The sequence below is a fragment of the Lissotriton vulgaris genome, chromosome 2_2, assembly GCF_964263255.1.
Source record: "Lissotriton vulgaris chromosome 2_2, aLisVul1.2, whole genome shotgun sequence".
Taxonomy (NCBI): domain Eukaryota; kingdom Metazoa; phylum Chordata; class Amphibia; order Caudata; family Salamandridae; genus Lissotriton; species Lissotriton vulgaris.
In genome coordinates this window covers 112,642,929-112,663,983 of record NC_141688.1, presented here as the reverse complement: position 1 = coordinate 112,663,983, position 21,055 = coordinate 112,642,929, and the positions used below count along the sequence as shown (strand labels likewise).

Below are 21,055 nucleotides of genomic sequence, written 5' to 3'. Positions count from 1 at the left end.
GAGACTTAAAATCCTGGAAAGTATGTGGTAAACACCTTACAAAACGTTCATTATTGTTCTTGGATATATCAGATATTATCTTTATAAGAAAGACGACTCAGTTGTGTGGGTCGTGGAGGCTAAGAACTGACGATTATTTATAATATTTTCTCATACAGGCATATACTGCATTTGTGAAGTTCTAATACAACACTATAACCAGGGAAACTAATTCTGCCAGCACCGGCAAACGGTCGGTGCCAACTCCATATTAGTATAAGCCAGAAATTGAGTTCATAGAAAAGAAAACATATTTAAAGAAATCATGGTTCAACGGTTAATAGGTCATTTATGCAACAAAATAAATGTGTGTAACTTTGAAATCCCATATGCTGGAAAACATTAAAAATTACCCCTGACAGCTGTACTTCCAAATTAACTGGGTGAATGGTACTCGAGGGGCAAGAATCTTACCAAAATGACAAATGCTGAAAAATCAGAACTGTTTGAAGGATGAATAGATAACTGAAGTGGAAAGCCTGGAACACTTTTTACTATGAAGGTGAATTGTTACATAAGAAATGAGCCTGCATGTGATTTGAAAAGTGTGCATCAGCAAATCCAAGAAAGTCCTGTTAGTCACGGGTATATATTAACAGGGTGAATATATTTACCTCATCGGGTGACGTTTCCTTAGCTGTCTGAATCAGCTTCTGGTAGGCCTCATTAAAAGTAGGTTTCTGTAGTAAGATCCCACAACCTCAAGGTGCCATCCCAGGACCCCGAGAGCGCAAACTGGCCGTCCGAGGAAATGACCACGTCACTGACGAAGTGAGAGTGTCCTCGAAGAGCGCGCTGAGGGATGCCATAGTTGGTCTCGTCGTGGGTCAGTTTCCACATGATTACACTTTTATCCCGGCTAGAACTCAAGATCATGTCGGGGAACTGCGGGGTGGTGGCGATTTGCGTCACCCATCCATTGTGACCCTTAAGGGTACCCCGAAGGGTCATCTGCTCAGACATGGCAGCGGCTGGCCAGGAGGGACGGCGCGCGGGGAGGATGGAGTCGGATGGAGCACGGGGAGCACCTTGAGGTTGTGGGATCTTACTACAGGCACCACCACCCGCCGCTTCGTGGGCCACAACAAGGATGTTCTGAGTGTTGCCTTCTCCGCTGATAACCGTCAGATTGTTTCTGGCTCCCGGGATAAGACCATTAAGCTGTGGAACACACTTGGAGTATGCAAGTACACAGTGCAGGTATGCAGCGCACCGAAGATGGAGGAGGAGAGCCACTCTGAATGGGTTTCCTGTGTCCGCTTCTCGCCAAACAGCAGTAACCCCATCATTGTATCCTGTGGTTGGGACAAGATGGTCAAGGTGTGGAACTTGGCTAACTGCAAGCTGAAGACCAACCACATTGGACACACTGGCTTCCTGAACACGGTCACAGTCTCCCCTGACGGCTCGCTTTGTGCCTCTGGCGGAAAGGACGGACAGGCCATGCTGTGGGATCTGAATGAGGGCAAGCACCTGTACACCCTAGATAGTGGAGACACCATCAATGCTTTGTGCTTCAGCCCCAACCGCTACTGGCTGTGTGCAGCCACTGGCCCCAGCATCAAGATTTGGGATCTGGAGGGGAAGATTATTGTGGACGAACTGAAGCAGGAAGTGATCAGCAACAGTAGTAAAGCTGAACCACCTCAATGTACCTCGCTGGCATGGTCTGCAGATGGGCAGACTTTGTTTGCTGGGTACACAGATAACCTCATCAGAGTGTGGCAGGTCACCATCGGGACGAGATAAATATGCAGCTAAAATATGCCTTTATTTCTGTTCAGAAAAAAAAAATGAAAAAAAAAAAAAAAAGTAGGTTTCTGGAAGAAGCAAAACAATAACATTTAGAAGGAGGTAAAACTACACGTGTTCCTCATTTTAGAATTCATATTCTCAAATCCATTGAATTTTATCTGATGTGATTACTGGTTCCCAATGTCTTTGAACTCATCGCCCTTGATGGTGCAGTCTCGAGTCAATTAGCCAAAAGAGAATTTCGAGAAATAGAAGGATGTAAATAGTAAAAAAGTTATTTGACTGAAATGGTCAACTGTGTGTGCATTCAAAGGGTCGTCTCCAGCCACGGCTGCTACAGGTAGGAGAGGTGGGGTTAGGTGAGGTGGGGGTTTCGAGAGATGACCACAAGGAGAAATTATTTATTTATTTAATTTTCCCTCATGGTCATCTCTCGAAATCCCCCCTCACCTGGCCCCACCTCCCCACCACTCTTACCTGCAGCGGCCGCGGCTGGTGCCCATCTTTGGGAACCAATTGGAGCATAAATAATGTTGGACCAATCGGAGACTTGATCTGACTGATAATGAGTGTTGTACCTCTATTCCCCAATTCCACCTCTCTGACCCCCTTGTTGACAGTAAGAAGCTGTTCGGAAGTAGAACCTTTTCTTACAAAATACAGGACGAATCAGTGAAACAAGAAAACCTTGAACAGACCTCAGGCCTGCGCATCAAAAGCGGCGAAGCGCTTGTTGGCTGTGCAGATCTTCAAGATGATTTTATATACAAATAGATGATTAATCTACTTCATTGAAAAATTTAGAATGCTTACCTAATGAATTGACGAATTTCAAGACATGTAATATAGGATGTTTAGCACTTGTAATCAAAAAGTATTTATTTTATCATGACGCGGTGGCTTACTCACCTCCCAAATGGGAATCACTTACCAACTACTATACAATAGTGTAATGGTATTTTAGGGCCCTCATACATTCGATCAAAGGAGTGGTGCCTGCTATTCATTTCTTGTGAGTATGTGAGAGAAGATGAAATGCTGGGTGAATCCAGTGAAAGAAATATTTGGATTGGGAGATGAAGTAATATAATCTAAATTGTGGGTTACCATTCCATCCCTGCAGTAAGGTTGTATCAGCATGGCTCAACGTATTCTAGCCTGTTTGTTGGCCCATGCAAAAGTAATACGAATGGAGCAGATTGTGCTGAAAAAGGTGTTTGTAAGGGGCAGTGGAGCAATTACAAGTAGGTAAAGCAGTCTGGGGAGGAAACGCCTGCTATGACAGAGAAAGAATGAGAGGAGCCTAGTGTTGTATCTGCTGCTTGAGTTTGTGGAGTGTTGGGCCATAGTTAGCATGTAAAACTAGTGCAGAGTCTCGGTATATATGTTTACCAAGATAAAGTGTTGGATTATGACACCAAAAAATGGGGAAGTTTATAATTTATTGGGATACAGTGCACGTCAGTGGACCATCATGGACTTATCCCAGTTAATTTGAAGTCCAAAGAATTGTCCAGATTTAATTATCTCTCTCAGAACAGGGTTTTGGTTAACCACAGAATACTCCTTTTACAGTATTATGTCGCTGGCATATAAGGATGTAAGGAAGGCCTGCTGTGAATTTTGAACAGAAATTGACTGCTGAAAAATAACGTGCCGGACCCTAGAATTTAGCACCCACGCTATGATAGGTTTAGATGGTGCTGCTGGAAGAGGGAAAACACCCAGGGATCGAAGCACCCTTTCAACTAGGGACAAAGATGATAGGTTGTCTATGCCAAACAAGAATGTGGAGCATCTTTCCTACAAACAGTTCCATCAGTCCAACAGTCATGGAATCCGGGACCCCCAGAATGTGCAAATCATTGTGGAGTAACCTTGGCTCGAGGTCTTTATCTTTGGTGCGTGTTATGTTTAATGATTAGTACTTCCATCAAGACGCTTTTCAAGGTATTGATGCATTTTGAAGTATGCAGCAGGGCCATCCTCCAATTCAGATCATTGAAAAGAAGGGAGAGGTCACCTACCTGGTGGACTCTGGAACTCCCAGGAGCCCTCACAGAGTACTTCATGTGAACAGGCTCAAGGCATTTGTTGACAGGGAGGACATGAGCTTGCTCATGGCCACAGATGAGGGACAGGAGGAAGAGAGTGACCCTCTCCCAGACCTGCTCACTCAGAACCCTGATGATGGGTCAGTAGATGGTGTAGTCTTTTCTGACAGCCTCTCTGAGCATCAGCAAAAGGATTGCAAACAGGTTCTTCAATCCTTTAGACAAATGTTCTCTCTGACACCCAGTCAGACAAACTGGTGCACCCATGAGGTGGACACTGGTGACAGTCTGCCTATAAAGAGTAAAATCTACAGGAAACCTGACCACGTGAGGGACTGCATAAAGCAAGAAGTACAAAAGATGTTGGAATTGGGAGTCATTGAACCCTCAGAGAGCCCTTGGGCTAGTCCTGTAGTTCTAGTGCCAAAACCTCACACCCAGGATGGTAAGAGAGAGATGAGGTTTGGTGTAGACTACAGGGGTCTCAATGCTGTCACTAAGACAGATGCCCATCCAATACCTAGAGCAGATGAACACATAGGTAAATTGGCTTCTGCCAAATTCTTGAGTACATTTGACCTAACAGCTGGTTATTGGCAAATCAGGTCAGCTGAGGATGCCAAAGCCAAAACAGCATTTTCTACCCCAGGAGGTCATTACCAGTTTGTGGTGATGCCCTTTGATTTGAAAAATGCACCTGCCCCTTTTCAAAGGTTGGTGAACCAAGTTCTCACTGGGTTGGACAACTTTTGTGTAGCATATCTAGATGATATTGATGTCTTCAGCTCCACCTGGGAGGATCACCTGATTCACCTGAGGAAAGTTTTGGAGGCCCTGCAGAAGGCAGGCCTCACTATCAAGGCCACCAAGTGCCAGATAGGGCAGAGTCAGGTTGTGTACCTGGGCCACCTTGTAGGTGGAGGCCAGGTTCAACCATTGGAGAGCAAGATACAGGCCATAAAGGACTGGGCTCCTCCAACCACCCAGACACAGGTCAGAGCTTTCTTGGGCCTGTCTGGTTACTATAGGAAATTTGTCAGAAATTATGGGACCATTGTGACCCCACTTAATGACCAGACAAGTAAGAAATGCCAAAGAAAGTTCAGTGGACAGTTAGCTGTCAAAAGGCATTCGATGACCTAAAGCAGGCCATGTGCACTGAACCTATTCTCAAGAGTCCAGACTACTCCAAACCTTTCATTGTCCAAACAGATGCTTCTGAGTTGGGTGTGGGAGCTGTTCTATCTCAGCTGAATATTGATGGTCATGACCAGCCCATTGCTTTTATAAGTAGAAGGCTGACCCCTAGAGAGAAACGTTGGTCAGCTATTGAGAGGGAGACCTTTGCTGTGGTTTGGGCCCTGAAGAAGTTGAGGCCATACTTGTTTGGAACTCACTTCAAGATTCAGACAGACCATAAGCCCCTCTTGTGGCTAAATCAAATGAAGGGTGAAAACCCCAAACTTCTTAGGTGGTCCATTTCCCTACAGGAGATGGACTTTACAGTGGAGCACCGACCAGAGACTGACCATGGCAATACAGATGGTCTCTCCAGGTACTTCCACTTAGAACAGGAAGACTCACCTGGTCAAGGTTAGTTTAATGTCCCTAAGTTTGGGGGGGGGTTATGTAGGAGAGTAGGGTCTGCAATCCTATGGTACTAAGGGTTGTTTGGACTGATACAAGGTGATCACTAGAACTAGTGAGCATCATATATCAGGCCAACTTCTCACACTATCTACAAGCTGACCTGTAGCGAGCTTGAACCATGTGGCAAGAAGATCATCAGACAAGGCCTCACCAAACGGCAGCAGAGGCTCGGCCGAGCTTGCCTGCGGTTTAAGGACCTCAGTGAGGAGGTTAGTCCTCACGGCCGCGACGGGGAGCTCCAGGCCCAAGGCCTTGGCCGCCCGCGTCAGCACCACACTGTTGGCAGCCCCCTCCTCCATAGCCACGCTAGGAGGGGAGATAAAGCTAGTGTCCAGTGAGGTGTCCAGACCACTGGCCTCCCCTAGCTCACCTGCCCAGTCCTGATAAGACTGGCACTCCTGTGCTAGAGGGTCCTCAGACCCCTCCCAATCCGCCTCGCCACCCATCACCTGAGACTCAGGACCAAAGGATGGGGTCGGGTCATAGAAGTAGAAATCTCCCATCGGTGTCGAGACCCGAATCGAGGGAGTGATCAGGGACGGGGACGCCCGGAGGCGGCGACACCCTTGGGGCTGGCGACGGCAAGATCGTAAGGTCGACCGGCGACGACCCGGATCCGGACCCGGATCATGTAGGGGCCTGCGGCGCCGGGACCGAAGTCACCAGCGGTGTCGGGACCGAAGCACCCGGCCGCGTCCGGGCCAAAGCGCCCAACCCGCTGGGGCCCCCAGTCGGGGCCGCTGGGCCCGAAGGCGCTGCGGAGCCCGACGGAGGAGTGAGCGACCTCATGGCCGTGAGGAAGGCCTCAATCTCCTTCGGAGTCGCGTTCTGCTCAGGGACCGAGGGGTATGAAGCAGTCCGCGACGCCCGCGGCTCCGACGGACCGCATGGGCCGTGTCGCCCGAACCCCCTGCCGCATCACGCGAGCGCCAGGGGGAGCCGGAAGGGCGATGACATCTCTTTGACTTCTTGTGCTTACCTGAGGACTTCGAGCCGGAAGACCGAGGACGACTGTAGGAAGGTGGATATCTGACTATGGTTGCCCCCAACTTTTTGCCTGGTGTTTTGCTGGTTTTTCGACTTAGTTGACCTGGGACCCTGCTATTCAGGGCCCCAGGCCCACTGCTCTCTCTGTAAAATGGATTCCATGTACCTTAGGTACATATCTAATTGGATACTGAGTCACCTTATCAGTCCCTGTACAGCATACCTTAGGTATCCAGGGCATAGGTGTACCCAGGGCCTACCAGGGGCTGCAGCATGTATTATGCCACCCCTGGCTGGCCACCCAAATCTGACACAACTGGCTGCACGACAGCTGGAGGAAGGTGGTGTAATCACCCTTTGCTTTAGATATAGTATTCCTATATCTAACCCTAAAATGGACACATGTATTCCTATCAGTCCCTCCTATGGCAGGCCTTATCAATCCTGAAGGCAGAGTGCTTGGAATTATGTGAGATGGTGCTCTGGCATGAGCTGAGCCCGTTTGCAGCTTGCAGAACCAAGTCCTAATAGCTGTTCCATGATAACGCGTACCATATACTCTTAAGTGCAATATAATCCTCGCGGTTATTTGCCAACTTTGGTATCGCTTTATCAAAACATGTCGAGTAAGGTGTCATAAGAATTGGAATACTAACCCCTCGCCAATTCTGGCGATGGGGTTAGCATTCCACCCTTCTAGAGGGACACAACATGTATGTAACTGTGAACCCTGGTTAAAGTTACCTCGAGCCTCAGCATCACAAAATGGATGCTGCCACCACAGACACAAGTCTGACCTCCTGCTGCTGGGAGTCCTTCCAGCGAGGAGAGCTCAGACAAAGGGTTTCCTGTCAGGGGCGGTGATAGCACCATCCCAGACAGGGTTTTGTGTATCCCAGGTAGGCAGGGCTGAGAGGAAGGTGACTGCAAGTGGCACCCCGGTGCTCACTGTGCATATGCCGGCTCAAACCAGTTCCAGGGGCACCCCAGCCACTGAGCTGGGGAAAGTCCGGACAAGAGAGAGGGGTGTAACCACCCCCCTCCTGGTCCCACCCATGGGCAGGACCTAGTCGCGTGCTAGCCCCTTTTCTTAGAATAAAGGTAGGAGCGGGCCCCCTTCCCAAATTAGATAATCTTGAATCTTGAACTACTTTCCACGAAAGGAACACTTGACTTTCTCTGAAGACTCTCCCTTGTGGCTAAGGAGTAGCCACCCTGCACCCGCAGGCACCACCTAAGCATCGCAGTTTGCTGCACGTCCATCTTCTGGATCAAGACTGACCAGCTCGACGAGACCCAGATTCCCTGGCATCTCTGACCTCTACCTGCATCATCAGCCCAGCTGAGATTCGTGGGTGTGACAAGACCTGAGGGACCGGCCATCTTCAAAACCTGCACGACGCTTAACCAGCACGACCGCTGAGGGATCCTCGAGTGAGTGCACTGGGGTTTGAGAAGCCCCAAACCAGAGCAGCTCCAGCACCGAAGTGCGTGGGGCCCTTCTGCTCTTTGCTGCTTACCGCGTCGTCCGGTCACTTGCCCGTTGGCTAGTGGCCCTCCTGACGACATACCACGACGACTTCACAGCTGGTCTGGTTGCTCCAGACTGGCCCTTGCTCCCTTCCAAAAGAGGAGCACCCCGGACCCTCCTGGTCCCCTCCAGACACCATCTTGACTCCACCGCCTGGGCTTGCCTTTGCCAAGAGTTGTTGCTCCAATCCTGGGTCCAGCATTGCCGACAGTAGACACCCTCGTGGGACAGCTCGCACCTCCAGCCTGGTCGCCGACAACGCCTCCTGGCCCGTGTGACTGCGTCGCCCACTCACCTGATCGCGGTGACCTCATCCGGTGCCATCCTGGTGCCCACACAATCACTGGGTAGTGGTTAAGAACTGAGTCCCCTCTGCTTTCAGGTCGTCTCCATCACCGATCCAGGCTTGGATCACTCCGAACCTCTTCACTGGTCGCCTCCCGGCAACTTCTTCTTTCAGGCTCCATAGACTACAACGAGGATTCCCGACGTCTTTTGAACCCTATGCAGCCGCAGCCCCTGGGCTAGGTAACCCGAGCATTTCGGTGCTCCAACGCAGGTTCACTATCCAAGTGTCCAGATCCTTTGTCGTTTTAAGTCTACCTAGTCGGATTCGTCCGAAAACAGTAACTTTAGAAATACTAGCCTCCATAGACTTTGTCCTGCATCCCGCGTGAGAGTGCACACTCTCCACCCGATCTCCCTAGGCCTCCTGCTCCTAACCTTAGGGTTCAGTAGTGTAGTCCAAGCGATCCTGAAGCCTCTGGATCTTGTTACTTACTTATTATTATTATTATTATATGAAACTTGTAACGCGCTCAGCTTACCCGGGGGCATCCCGGGCATAACCTGCTAGTATTTCGCATTCCACTTTTAGAGTATATGGTTTGTCGTGCCCCTCGGGCATTTGTGTGAATTGTGCAACTTGAAGTATTTTCGGAAGGGTTTTGTATTGTGCTTAGCTCCCTGACTCATAAAGAGTTCAGGGTAGACTTGTTATAAAGAAATATACTTTATTTTTCATAACAACTTGTGTGGTGTCCTTTCACTTGGTGTTCAAGGGGTATATGTGATGGTAAAACAGCTGGCTTAACACGCCCTCTAGAGTTTAGCCTAAAGACTGCGTTTGTCCACGCTACTAGGATAGCTGGTCTATAAGGTTGACTTACAACCAATCATCAATAAGGGTCGTTTGGTATGATACACAGTGATCACTAGAATAGTGAGCACTATATATCAGGCCAACTTCTCACAACGACTCCCGGACCCATGGTGGCTCCGACTCCACGACCGGTCCCTCGACCTCCTCGCGGACCGGGGCCTTGACCGGCGCGGGGCCCACTGCCGGAGCTCGAGTCGTTTGCGGGACCGCCCCCGCCTAGCTTTAGACTTCAGAGCCCGGCAGTCGGAGCAGGCTTTGTCGTGGTGGTTGAAGACAACGGCGATCGGGGTCCGTAACCGACATCAGTCGGTCGCAGTCGGCGCAGGTCTTAAACCCGGGCATCCCTACCGGCACCGTCGGAGTCGTTAGACTTCGAAAAGGATCAAAAATGCTCGAAAAAGTTTAGTTAAAAATTGACTAAGGGGTACCACTTTTTCCGGATCTGCGCTTGCTGGCGCGGAAAAAATAAGTACTGACGTCAGCATGCGAGGGCGGCGTCTAAGTACTCCGGCGATGTCATCCCGGCGCCAACGACGCCGACGACGGACGTGGAGCCGCAGACAACGCCTACCGACGCGCAGGGGTACTGCTACTCAAAACTTTCTGGATCCAGTCTGACGCCTGGGGATTTTCTGAGGTAAGGAATCTAATACTAACCTGGTTCTTTCAGATAATCTGTAGAGTGATATTAGGGTATAAACTCTAGGCCAAACATTGTTCCACAGTGGTAGTGTTACTGAAGTGGTGCTGGGATGGCTCACCTATAAACGCGGGTACAGCCTGCAGTGCCACGGGACAGTTGGCTCGATCCAAGTCCCCTGTGTTAAGGCAGGTGATCACACAGTGGTCCGCACATATTGGAGCGAGTCATCATGCCACAGCAGCCCCTGTGCACCCCAGCTGCGGCCACAAGACAACGGTAGCCACAGCAGCACCCAAACCCGGAGGGTCAGCCTCTCACCTTGCTGTACCACTCCAACCCCCATGACAGACGCCAATATATCACTGCGGCTAGGCCTACTCAGGTCCCAGAAAGTAGACTTGAGGCCCGCAGAAAGTCACAAAGAGGCAGCACCGGTGGCCCAAGCGGTTGTTGCGGGCCTGCCCAAGCCACACTCCACAGCACACAGCTCTGGTGTCCAGCTTTCCAGGCATGCCTACACACCACCTTCCAGCACCCTACAGAGGGTGGTAGTCAGTCTCCGTCGCCTAGCGTCAGGTAGGTGATTGAGGCAGGTCAGTGGACGACCTCCCCAGTGTAACACACCTGACTAGGCTGCAGTTTGGCAGTACAATGACAGAGTTCTGCTAGGAGGAAGTATCTTCTCCAAAATGGGTTCTGTGGTACCACACTGGATGCAGGAATAAAATGTGTGAGTGCTCTTTAGTGGATGTGCCTTTCAGGGTGAGCCCGAAATTAAACACTTTTAAATGTCAGAAAAACACAACCTCTCCATGGAACTCCCCATTCTGAGCTATGAATATGTTCATAACTTGGATACCTTGGGTGGGCATTCTGTTACTAATTTTTGGTTGTGGAGGTCATTTTTCATGAATCCCTAAATGAATTTGAGGAGGCACAGTAAACAAACTGAACACCACTATTAACTCAGTACCCATAATGTGCAAGCGTAAATATACTATGACAAAATATTTTAAACTGGGTTTACGCAAAAGAAAATACATTCTCAAGAATCAAAGTTCAATGGCAGGGATGATTTATATATGTGGAAAGGAATGTGTTCAAAAGGCTGCATCATGGAAAAGACGAAAAAGGACCTTGGAGAGATGGTACTTCATGTCTGAGGAGTGGACTTGACTAAAGGAGCCAGAGTCATAAAGAATTAATAATGGCTATCTAAATCAGAGAACAGAGGGGTGAACGTGTGAAGGAAATAGCCGGGAACAGATCATACTGAGTACCAAAGTCTGTGCACAATATTTTAGTCTTAAACGACTCTGAAATGTGTGCCTCAGCAAAACAATGATGGTCGTGTGTGTGGAAAATCTAACCTTGGAACCAGGCCCTCGTCTTTCATTGATAATGGGCAAAGGGTATCTCTAGTTCCCTCTTAGCATGGTAAGCATGAGCAAATCAGTGCCAAACAGGATATTCTTCAGCTTTTCACAAACATATATCAACAGACTGATTATACTAACCTCTTCAAATGATTTTTCCTCAATTTTCTTATCCATCTTCTGGTCAGCAATATTTGTTGTAGGTAACTGGAAGAAACAAAAAAAGAACTAACATTTACATCAAAGTAAAATTATGTGTGGATTAATTTGGCATTTGGGTTTCACAAATCATTGAAGTTTATCTGATGTGTTCACTTTGTTTCTAATGCCCCGTACCCCCTTACATTGGGGATGAAGTCATAAGTGCAAGTCAGAAAATAATTTTAAGAAATCGAGCTATGGGAATACCTCCACAAGAAATACATTTGGGTGATGGGAAATGGACAGGTGTATGAGTAGTCTAAAAATTGTAACAGTATATATGTAACACAAAATATGATGGAAGGAATGATTACAATTAGTTTAACCACTGGCAGTCGCTTGGTGTAGCATTCCATCACATCATTCTTTTGTCCACCATGCTAATTCAGATTAAACCCAGTGATATGCAAAATAACGATTGGCTAATACTCAGCCCCGGGTAATTAACAATAGCTGAAATTAGTTCAAGTGTTCTATCCATCACTTTTCTGAATACTACAGTATATAAATCGTTGTTGAAAATAACAGATTTCTAGAAAAGGATGCAGTGATAAAATAGACAAGTGAAGAGGCAGAGATTGAGAGATTTGGAATTAAGAGCTAAAGCAGTCAGCGTTTTTTAGGATGCGAAGAGGAAGAAAATGAGCACGAACTACATTGAGTCGCTTTTTAACTGGAGATACTTTACAATATAAAATAATTCCACTTTTAGGAAGTCTAAGCTGATGCAATTTAGTTTCAAAGAACTGGGAAACGTTTTGTACTGTTATCATAAGAGCAGTATATATTCGAGGATAAAACTACTTACTGTGTCCTCTGTGCCTTCTTCACCATCCACTGGACAGATCCACGTAAACGACAACATTTTCTCAAAAGGAGTAAAGGATGCAGTCTGTAATTAAACACCAACATACACAGGTATAGTATAGCCTGAAACACATCAAAAGCAGCGGCGGCTAGCCGTGGCAGTGCTGCGGGGCGGTGGGGTGGGCGGGGGAGGGGTTGGATGGGGGTTAGTGCAGTCCGACATACGACGGACAGGAGTAAGGTAAGTAATTAAATAAATAAAATAATTTACCTTACGCGCGCTGTTTTGCCGAGTTGGCGATGCAGCGCCCAACCTAAATTGTTTTATTTATTTAATTACTTACCTTACCCCTGTCCGTCATATGTCAGACTACACTACCCCCAACCAGCCCTTTCCTCACCCGCCTCACCACCCCACAGCACTCCCATGGCGAGCCGCCACTGTAAAGAGTATGAGTGAATTATAAACTATAGGAATATCGAGTTTCCCCTCTATTGTTGATGTCCTTGGTATGGTTAAAAATGTGCAATAATGGGATGCACCTGGGTAAATTGTCTTCCCCACACCCTCTTATTCTTCCGACATGTCTCAGTCCCTACATCAAAGTCACTAAGTGTCCTGGGCTTTTGTCCTGATAGCAGGGTATTGCAGCAAGTAGGCCATTCAGCTAATCGCCTGTATTGTTGCATGCTTAAATGACAATGACACTCTCTTGTTTTTTTAAAGTAGGCCATTCAGCTAAACCATTTTAAAATTCATTTTCACAAATCCATAACACTCTAATTGATGTGATACCTAAGTTTCTATGGTCCTTGATCACGTTGACATTGGGAGAGGAGCCATGGGTGGCAAACACAAGAAAATTTCGAGAAATGCCCACAAGAAATTGCGCTAGCTGATAGTAAATGGACCGCTGTACGATCATTTAAAGAATTATCTAGTTATGGAATTATTTGGTGAAATTAGCAGTGCCAACAAAGTCATGTAAAAGCTGGGAAAAGTTTACAATACTTGTTGATACAGACTGTGGATGAAGTGTTTAAGTGGAAATGCATGGAAAGGGGAAAGTTGAGAACATAAAGCTCAAGGAGTGAGTCTTCAAGGGTTGCAGGTGGAAGGCAATAAGCACAAATGACATTGATCAGTTTCTTGAATTGAGATAGGGTACAAAACGGACAAGTTACTTACCTTCGGTAACGATATATCTGTAAGAAACAGTAGTTAGTATTAGATTCCTTACCTTAGAATATCCCCAGGCATCAGACTGGATCCGGAAACTTTTGCGTAGCAGTACCCTTCTGCGTCGGTAGGCGTCGGTCGTCGGTCGTCGGTCATCTGCGTCGTGGGCGCCGTGATGACATCGTCGGAGTACTTAGACGCCGCCTCCGAGTGCTGACGTCAGTTCTTAGACACAGCTTTTCCACGCCAGAAACGCAGAGCCATGTTAAAAACCAACACTGGCGCCATTGAAACTAGGGCCCTGAAAGGGGATGACCTTAACCCTAGATATCGGTTCGCAGAACAGGGAGGATGGGTGGGGCGGTAAGGAATCTAATACTAACTACTGTTTCTTACAGATATATCGTTACCGAAGGTAAGTAACTTGTTCATCTGAAAGAAACAGGTTAGAATTAGATTCCATACCTTAGAATAGATACCCCAGCAATACCAACCCCGGAGGTGGGTCTGCGAACCAATGATCACACCAGAAAGTCCTGGAGGACGGAACGGCCAAAGAAGCCATCTCTCCGGACTTGGCTGTCTAGGCAGTAGTGTCTTGCAAACGTGTGCAGCGATGCCCACGTAGCTGCCTGACAGATGTCCTGCAAGGGGACTCCCCAACCCAGGGCAGTGGTAGCCGCCGTGGCCCGAGTGGAATGGGCCCTCAACCCAACAGGAGGCTCCTTCTTTGCCAAGGAGTAACAAGCCTTGATACACAAGACGACCCACCAAGAGATGGTCCGCTTGTGCACCGCCCGTCCCTTCTTAGTGCCCACGTAACCAACAAAGAGTTGGTCATCCACCCGGAACTGGCGTGTGCGATCCAGATAAAACGAAATCGCACATTTTGGGTCCAGACGGTGGAGCCGCTCTTTCTCTTTTGAGGGATGCGGTGGCGGAAAGAAGGTGGGCAAGGTGATAGACTGCCTGATGTGGAAGGCCGTGACAACCTTGGGCAGAAAAGAGGGTCTAGTCCGCAACACAACCTTGTCCGGATGGACAGAAAGGAAGGGGGGTTTAGAGAAAAGAGCCTGGCGCTCACTCACTCTCCTGGCAGAGGTGATGGCAACCAGGAAAGCAGTCTTCAAAGTAAGAAGGCGGAGAGGACAGTTATGAAGTGGCTCAAAGGGAGCGTACATCAGGTAAGTAAGAACAAGTTTCAAGTCCCACTGAGGCATCACAAACGGAACAGGGGGGAACATGTGTGTGATGCCCTTCAGAAAACGAGTTGCAATAGGGGACTTGAACAAAGATGGTTGATCAGGCAGCCTTAGAAAGGCCGAAAGGGCAGAAAGGTAGTCCTTGATAGTGCCCAGAGCAGAGCACTGCTGGGCAAGAGAAATAAGGAAGAGGAGAACCTTCAGAAAGAGGGGCAGAGAGAGGATCCACAGCCTTTGCTGTGCACCATGCCACAAATCTGTTTCACCTGCAGGCATATACCGACTTCGTGGAGGGACGCCTGGCTGCCAGAATGACATTACAGACTTCAGGAGGCAAGTCAAATGGCCTCAACTGTCTCCGCTCAATCTCCAAGTATCCGCCCTGTTTGTTGCAGTACCACATGGCAGTGGTGTTGTCCGTGAACACCTGCACTACACTCCCCCGAACAGAGGGGAGGAATGCCTTCAGTGCTAGACGAATCGCCCGCAAGTCCAGAAGGTTGATATGGGGCCAGGACTCCGCGGGAGACCAGAGGCCTCTGATCTCCGCCTCTCCCATGTGGCCCCCCCAGCCCTGGAGGGACACGTCCGTCACAACCACGTGCTGTGGGTGGGGAAGGGAGAGGGATCTGCTGCGGCCCCAATCGCGGTCCGTGAGCCACCACTGCAGCTGTCTCGCAGTGCCCTCCGAGATCAGGACATGGTCGGACAGGTTGCCCTGATGCTGGGCCCACTGAAATTTCAAGTCCCACTGCAGAGCCCGCATCTGCCACTTGGCGTGATGCACCAGAAGGATGCAGGAGGCCATCAGCCTAAGAAGCTGCAGCGCCAACCTGACCGAGATCCAGGATAAAGGCTGAAAGTGGAATCGGAGCCTGAATATCCGAACCCGCTGTTCAGGAGGGTAAACCCGAAACTGCGCCGAGTTGAGAACCGCTCAGATGAAGAGGAGCTTCTGAGAGGGGCACAGGTGTGACTTCGGCACATTGATGGAAAACCCCAGCTGGTGCAGGAGGTCTGCCGTTGTCTGGAGGTGGCTGACGACTGTCTGGAGCGAGCCCGCCTTTAACAACCAGTTGTCGAGGTAGGGGAAGACTGAAACCCCTAAACTGCGCAGATGAGCTGTGACCACCGCCATCACTTTGGTGAACAAACCTGGGGCGCTGGTAAAGCCGAAGGGGAGCACGGTAAACTGAAAGTGGGAGCACGGTAAACTGAAAGTGCTCTTGGCCTACCGTGAACCGCAGGTAGCGCCGGTGGGCCGGCAGGACGGGGATGTGAAAATAAGCGTCCTGCAAGTCCAACGCTACCATCCAGTCTCCAGGGTCCAGGGCAGCTAAGACCTGAGCCAGTGTCAGCATTTTGAACTTCTCCTTCCGGAGGAAGCCGTTGACGTGCCGTAGATCCAAAATAGGGCGTAGGCCCCCTTTGCCCTTCTTGGGTACCAGAAAGTAGTGGGAGTAGCAACCACACCCTACTTCTGGCCCAGGAACGCGCTCGATGTCCCCCTTGGCCAAGAGGGCCGTAACTTCCTCCTGCAGAAGTCGCAAATGATCCCCCGATACGCGGAGAATTGCGGTGGCATGGCTGGAGGTGTCGCTTTGAAGGGGAGGGAGTAGTCCCTTCGGACGATTTGCAGCACCCACCTGTCCGAAGTGACAGTGCGCCAGTGGAGGGGATGGTGAACCCTGCCCCCCACTGGCGTCACATGGGCCTGAAAGCACGGACTAGGAGGGTTTTGAGGCTGATGCTGCGGGAGAAGGTGTGGACTGGCCTCGCCGTTGTCCCCGACCGCCTCCACGGCGGTTTCCACGGCCGCCACCGTGTTGGATGTTAGTCTGGGGTGCGTGGCTGGCAGCACGTGTGCGGGCGTCCCTTCCTTTGCCACAAAAGGAGCGAAAGGAACCCGTTTGCTGGTGCGGGCCGTGAGGCCCAAGGACTTGGCTGTAGCCCTGGAGTCCTTAAAGCGCTTAAGCGCATGGTCTGCCTTGTCGCCAAAAAGGCGACGGCCATCAAACGGCATGTCCATGAGGGTATTCTGGACATCCGCTGAAAAGTATGCGGACCTCAACCAGGCGTGGCGACGAATCACCACCGTCGTTGCCATCGCTCTGCCCAGTGAGTCGGTGGTATCCAGCCCACACCGGATGAAAAAAGGCGCTGCATCTCGACCCTCCGCAAGGGCTTGGGCGAGTTTAGCCTTGACCTCTGCCGGGCATTGTGGCAGCACGTCCGTGACCGTGTCCCACAGGGAGTGGATGTAGCGGCCCAAGAGGCATGCAGTGTTGGAAGACCGCAGTCCCAGGCTAAAGGAGGAGAATATCTTCTTGCCGTAATTCTCATACCTCTTGGATTCCCGATCAGGCGGAGCCGACGGGAATGCGGTCTGGGAGTTTGAGGCCTGGATGACCAGGCTCTCGGGGGTGGGGTGGGTGGACAGGAAACAAGGGTCGCCCGGGGCCGGACGGTGGCGTCTGGCCACGTTCCTAACTACAAGCTGACCTGTAGCGGGCCTGGACCAAGTGCCCAATAGAACGTCAGTTAAGGCCTCATTAAACGGCAGCACAGGCTCAGCCGAGCTCGACTGCGGTTTAAGGACCTCAGTGAGGAGGTTAGTCCTCACGGCCGCCACGGGGAGCTCAAGGCCCAAGGCCTTGGCCGCCTGTGTCAATACCACACTGAAGGTTGCCCCTTCCTCCGTAGCCACACTAGGAGGCGAGACAAAACCAGTGTCTGGCGAGGTGTCCAGACCACTGGCATCCCCAAGTCCACCTGTCCAGTCCTCCTGGGACTGACACTCACGTGTCAGAGGGTCCTCAGACCCCTCCCAATACTCCTCATCACCCATCTCCTGATAATCAGGGCTGTCAAATGAAGGGGCCGCTTCATTGAAGTAAAACTCCCCAAGCGGCGTCGAACCGGATCAAGGGAGACATTGAGGACGGCGCCCCCCGAAGACGGCGCCGGAGGTGATACCCAAGGGACCGGCGCCGGTGAGGTCGTTAGGTCAACCGGCGGCGACCTGGATCCAGAAGCGGATCCAGTGGGATCCTGCGGCGCGGGGCCCGAAAGCGTCGGCGGCGGCGGGGCAGAGGCACCCGCCAGCGTCGGGGCCAATGCACCTGACCCACTAGGGCCCCCAGACTGGTCTGCTTGGCCCGAAGGCGCCGCGGAGCCTGCCGGAGGAGTGAGGAACCTCATGGCCATGAGGAAGCGCACGATCTCCTCCGGCGTCGCTTGCTGCCCAGGGACCGGAGGGCATGGGGCAGGTCGCGATGCCCGCGACTCCGACGGAGCCGCATGGGCGGTGTCACCCGAACCCCCGGCTGTGTCTCGCGAGCGTCGGGGGAGTCGGAAGAGCAATGGCGTCTCTTCGACTTATTGTGCTTACCTGACCACTTCGAGTCTGAGGAGTGATGTCGACTCCCGGAGCTATGATGGCTCCGACCCCGCGACGGGTCCCTCGACCTCCGTCCGGACCGGGACCTCTCGCGGCGCGGGCCGACTGCCGGAGATCAAGCCGCTTGTGAGACCGCTTCCGCCTAGCTTTCGATTTTAAGGCCCGGCAGTCGGAGCAGATCTTGTCGTCGTGATCAATGCCGAGACAGTGGAGGCACCGGAGGTGAGGGTCGGTGACCGACATCAGTCGGTCGGAGTCCTCACAGGGTTTAAAACCTGGCATTCCTACCGGCACCGATCGGAGTCGAAGACTCGAAAGAATGATCAAAAAGATCTCAAAAAGTTTAGTCAAAAAATGACTACAGTACCACTTTTTCCGGATCTGCGCTGCTGGCGCAGAAAAAAGAAGAACTGACGTCAGCGCGCGGAGGCGGCGAATAAGTACTCCGACGACATCATCACGGCGCCCACGACGCCGACAACGGACGCGGAGCCGCAGACGACGCCTACCGACGCGCAAGGGTACTGCTACGCAAAAGTTTCCGGATCCAGTCTGACGCCTGGGGATATTCTAAGGTAAGGAATCTAATACTAACCTGTTTCTTTCAGGTAAACAGTTATAGAATTGTGTTCTGCTTTAGGTAAATTCTCTCCAGTGTGCCAAGCCCACACTGAGAAGGGAAGAGCTTTTTGGATTTTATTATCTGAAACTATAACTACTTACTATGTCCTGGATGGCGTCATCGCTTTCCACAGCACTAAGATGGGGGTTCTAATGGTAAAAGAGAAAGTCAGAAAGAATCTAATTTTTGTTGTACAAATGCCACATCAGTTATAGAGGAAAAACATGGCACGTATGCACTAATCACCACACATCAAGTTCAGCACTAGTCAAGGATAGATCGGATCTTATCTAAATGAGGTTGAGGAGAAAGTCGGGCGAGTCCCAGATGTTTAGATTGCACATGAGGAAACAATATCTGTGGGTGAGACTTAAAATCCTGGAAAGTATGTGGTAAACACCTTACAACACGTTCATTATTGTTCTTGGATATATCAGATATTATCTTTATAAGAAAGACGACTCAGTTGTGTGGGTCGTGGAGGCTAAGAACTGACGATTATTTATAATATTTTCTCATACAGGCATATACTGCATTTGTGAAGTTCTAATACAACACTATAACCAGGGAAACTAATTCTGCCAGCACCGGCAAACGGTCGGTGCCAACTCCATATTAGTATAAGCCAGAAATTGAGTTCATAGAAAAGAAAACATATTTAAAGAAATCATGGTTCAACGGTTAATAGGTCATTTATGCAACAAAATAAATGTGTGTAACTTTGAAATCCCATATACTGGAAAACATTAAAAATTACCCCTGACAGCTGTACTTCCAAATTAACTGGGTGAATGGTACTCGAGGGGCAAGAATCTTACCAAAATGACAAATGCTGAAAAATCAGAACTGTTTGAAGGATGAATAGATAACTGAAGTGGAAAGCCTGGAACACTTTTTACTATGAAGGTGAATTGTTACATAAGAAATGAGCCTGCATGTGATTTGAAAAGTGTGCATCAGCAAATCCAAGAAAGTCCTGTTAGTCACGGGTATATATTAACAGGGTGAATATATTTACCTCATCGGGTGACGTTTCCTTAGCTGTCTGAATCAGCTTCTGGTAGGCCTCATTAAAAGTAGGTTTCTGTAGTAAGATCCCACAACCTCAAGGTGCCATCCCAGGACCCCGAGAGCGCAAACTGGACGTCCGAGGAAATGACCACGTCACTGACGAAGTGAGAGTGTCCTCGAAGAGCGCGCTGAGGGATGCCATAGTTGGTCTCGTCGTGGGTCAGTTTCCACATGATTACACTTTTATCCCGGCTAGAACTCAAGATCATGTCGGGGAACTGCGGGGTGGTGGCGATTTGCGTCACCCATCCATTGTGACCCTTAAGGGTACCCCGAAGGGTCATCTGCTCAGACATGGCAGCGGCTGGCCAGGAGGGACGGCGCGCGGGGAGGATGGAGTCGGATGGAGCACGGGGGGCACCTTGAGGTTGTGGGATCTTACTACAGGCACCACCACCCGCCGCTTCGTGGGCCACAACAAGGATGTTCTGAGTGTTGCCTTCTCCGCTGATAACCGTCAGATTGTTTCTGGCTCCCGGGATAAGACCATTAAGCTGTGGAACACACTTGGAGTATGCAAGTACACCGTGCAGGTATGCAGCGCACCGAAGATGGAGGAAGAGAGCCACTCTGAATGGGTTTCCTGTGTCCGCTTCTCGCCAAACAGCAGTAACCCCATCATTGTATCCTGTGGTTGGGACAAGATGGTCAAGGTGTGGAACTTGGCTAACTGCAAGCTGAAGACCAACCACATTGGACACACTGGCTTCCTGAACACGGTCACAGTCTCCCCTGACGGCTCGCTTTGTGCCTCTGGCGGAAAGGACGGACAGGCCATGCTGTGGGATCTGAATGAGGGCAAGCACCTGTACACCCTAGATAGTGGAGACACCATCAATGCTTTGTGCTTCAGCCCCAACCGCTACTGGCTGTGTGCGGCCACTGGCCCCAGCATCAAGATTTGGGATCTGGAGGGGAATATTATTGTGGACGAACTGAAGCAGGAAGTGATCAGCAACAGTAGTAAAGCTGAACCACCTCAATGTACCTCGCTGGCATGGTCTGCAGATGGGCAGACTTTGTTTGCTGGGTACACAGATAACCTCATCAGAGTGTGGCAGGTCACCATCGGGACGCGATAAATATGCAGCTAAAATATGCCTTTATTTCTGTTCAGAAAAAAAAATGAAAAAAAAAAAAAAAAAGGTTTCTGGAAGAAGCAAAACAATAACATTTAGAAGGAGGTAAAACTACACGTGTTCCTCATTTTAGAATTCATATTCTCAAATCCATTGAATTTTATCTGATGTGATTACTGGTTCCCAATGTCTTTGAACTCATCGCCCTTGATGGTGCAGTCTCGAGTCAATTAGCCAAAAGAGAATTTCGAGAAATAGAAGGATGTAAATAGTAAAAAAGTTATTTGACTGAAATG

General features: G+C 49.8%; 2 pseudogenes; both read left to right on the top strand.

Annotated features, from left to right (window-relative positions):
- Positions 1–1,257: 1,257 nt before the first annotated feature.
- LOC147729115 (small ribosomal subunit protein RACK1 pseudogene) lies at positions 1,258–1,827 on the top strand (annotated as a pseudogene).
- Positions 1,828–2,932: 1,105 nt separating this feature from the next.
- On the top strand, positions 2,933–20,811 carry LOC147729114 (small ribosomal subunit protein RACK1 pseudogene; annotated as a pseudogene).
- Positions 20,812–21,055: the final 244 nt, after the last annotated feature.